At 38.3% G+C, this 2851-nt stretch overlaps 1 long non-coding RNA gene across 1 annotated transcript; it reads left to right on the forward strand.

Moving 5' to 3' along the window:
• Nucleotides 1-665: 665 nt before the first annotated feature.
• Nucleotides 666-2504, forward strand: LOC129418077 (uncharacterized). The gene is made up of 2 exons (XR_012370015.1): nt 666-1693; nt 2209-2504. It is a non-coding gene; the product is annotated as an uncharacterized lncRNA (long non-coding RNA).
• The last annotated feature ends 347 nt before the right edge of the window (nt 2505-2851 follow it).

Below are 2851 nucleotides of genomic sequence, written 5' to 3' on the forward strand. Positions count from 1 at the left end.
GTACTTTAACATATGCAAACTGATCCATGATCCCTGGTATGCGATAAATAGGCCCAACACCATAGTAGGAGAAACATGCCCATATCATGATGCTTGCACCTCCATGCTTCACTGTCTTCACTGTGTACTGTGGCTTGAATTCAGAGTTTGGGGGTCGTCTCACAAACTGCCTGTGGCCCTTGGACCCAAAAAGAACAATTTTACACTCATCAGTCCACAAAATCTTCCTCCATTTCTCTTTAGGCCAGTTGATGTGCTCTTTGGCAAATTGTAACCTCTTCTGCACATGCCTTTTTTTAACAGAGGGACTTTGCGGGGGATTCTTGAAAATAGATTAGCTTCTCACAGACGTCTTCTAACTGTCACAGTAGGGCTGTGCAAATAATCGTTTTTCGATTTCAATTTCGATTTTTGCACATTTCGATTGCAAAAACAAGATAATCGAGGGAGATCGATTAGTGTGCCGCATTTCTGTTATTTCGTTTTGAGTCATTAATCCGACGCGCCATAAGCAGCTGCGCCTCGCACACAAAGTAGAAATCCTCATGTATTTGTTCAGTTTTATGCTTTTCAAGCGAGCGGAAACTATCCCTCACATTTAAAATATCAGCTGGATCGTGGCGCCGCTCTCCGTGCATAGAGCTGCGCGCTCAGTCATCTGTTTAAAACTTGTTAACACGCACCGGCCCGGCGGCGGGCCCTAGGGGGCGTTTTTACGTGTTTTTGTACTTTGTTTAACATCAAATATTCAATCAACAATCATAAACTTTGCATTATTTGAAAGTTTAAACACTCCAAATTCATGTTCTGAGCTTATTTTTGCAATCAATACACTGGTGTGGAAAAAATTTAATGAAATGCAGACGGAATGCATATAAAAAATTTTGTGGGTACTCACATGGCTTGCCATATGGTTCTGACAATTTCTGACAATTCCCAAAAACTTCAACGTACATTGCAAGGTAAGGGTCCACTCTTCAAAAAGCATCCCACGTTTTAATCCATAACAATGAAAAATAGTGAGAAATCCAGCAATATCCTCCTTTGTTTACATCCGCGCGTCCGCTAAGTATGATCGATCATGTTTATTTTCTATCAAATATCGATTTTTATCAGTGAAAATCCATCTCTTCCTGCTTCGTTAGACTGTTCAGATAAATATCCCGCCCTATTTTTCTGTTTTGTCCAATCAGAAAAGGTTTGACAACTCAAAATCTCATGCGATCAATGATTTGCCTAGATAGATGTCTTTCAGCTTGCCATAGGCTTTTGACTGGATTACACCAAAACAAAGCCAGCCAATGCATAGTGAGCAAAGCTTTGATTGACAGAGGAAGTAACCAATCATGAAACGATTACAAGGATTCAACTTACGTCAGTAAAGTGTACTTCTGCGCAAATCTACAGAAGCGCATGGAGAGAAATGCCCACGCCCCCTCCGTGCGCGTTTGTTTGGGTAGCATAGCAGCCGGCTAAGCTCTCCGGAGCCGCTGAGAAACCTCTTCAAAGGTTAGATATAACATCTCCATTGTGGATCGTGGACTACAGATGACTTTTTTGTGTTGAAAGTGTTTTGGAGAAGTTGATAAAGAGCATGATCGCGGATCAACAATGCAAGACTGGATGTAAACAAAGCGCGTCGTCGAGGAGAGATGGACCGGATTATGAGCTCAGCTGCGCTCGCTTGGATAAAGTAAGTGGATTCTTTTGTTGATTTACGTTACATTTCTTGTTTCATGTTAGCTGTTTTGATTATAAAGTAACACTGGAGATGACTAATATACGAGTTTTACATGGTTTCGTTTTTGTATGACATGTTATATAAATGCATCATATTTATAGCTATATGAATCAAATGCACAGAATATACAAACTAAAAACTAGAAAATAAGATATGTGGTGGAAAATATGAGTATTACCAGCTGAGAAATATAGGTTATTTGGCAAACATAAGACATTTGTAATTATAAATAAATATATTCATGTAATGTGTGTGTGTTTGTGTATATGTATTATGTTCATGTATATTACATCATAGTTTCTCATACAAATAGTTGTATGTCTCTAACTTTTGACTCAAACTAAAATCCTCTCTTGCTTTGTGTGTGTGTGTGTGTGTGTGTGTGTGTGTGTGTGTGTGTGTGTGTGTGTGTGTGTGTGTGTGTGTGTGTGTGTGTGTGTGTGTGTGTGTGATGTGATGTAAAACAGGACTTCAGCTGACACAGGAGGACTGGAATCTGGAGTGCATTCATGAGCGACCACATTCAAAATAGCAAGTATTTTGTTATAATGTGCAAATGTTTTTTTCTGAAATAGTTTTTTCTTTGTGCTTTGGTGGGCAGAGAAGTTCTGAATTGATATACATAATGTAATATGTAGTCCTGACTCATTTTCTTTTTATAATCATGTCATATTGTTATCATGTGTATATTTGGAGTTTCCAAGTGCACTTTTTCTGAAAGGACGCCTGGACTTTTTTGAAATAAAAGCTCACAGAAACAACATTTTTTGGAGTATCATTCTCAAATTTGAATCACAGCATGGTCAGACATTCAGTTCACCTATATGGTGTCCCCAGGTGTCTCACATGACCATTTCATACCTTTTTTGCTAAGTGAATGTTATTTAAAGAAAAACGGAAGTCATTTAATGTATATTTTACCTTGTTTTACTCTGTTTCTTTACTACTCTGAGTTGTTATGACTATTAGGCAACAATATGTCAAGTGTCTAGTTTCAAACAAGACCAGAATTATGAATATAGACCATAGGGTTTAAGAGCTGCAGATGTTTTAGTTTGGAGTTGTCGTTTTTCAGAAAATGCTCAAAAATATAAGTGCTAGCTAACAGGT

This window comes from Misgurnus anguillicaudatus, chromosome 6 (assembly GCF_027580225.2).
Source record: "Misgurnus anguillicaudatus chromosome 6, ASM2758022v2, whole genome shotgun sequence".
Classification (NCBI taxonomy): Eukaryota; Metazoa; Chordata; class Actinopteri; order Cypriniformes; family Cobitidae; genus Misgurnus; species Misgurnus anguillicaudatus.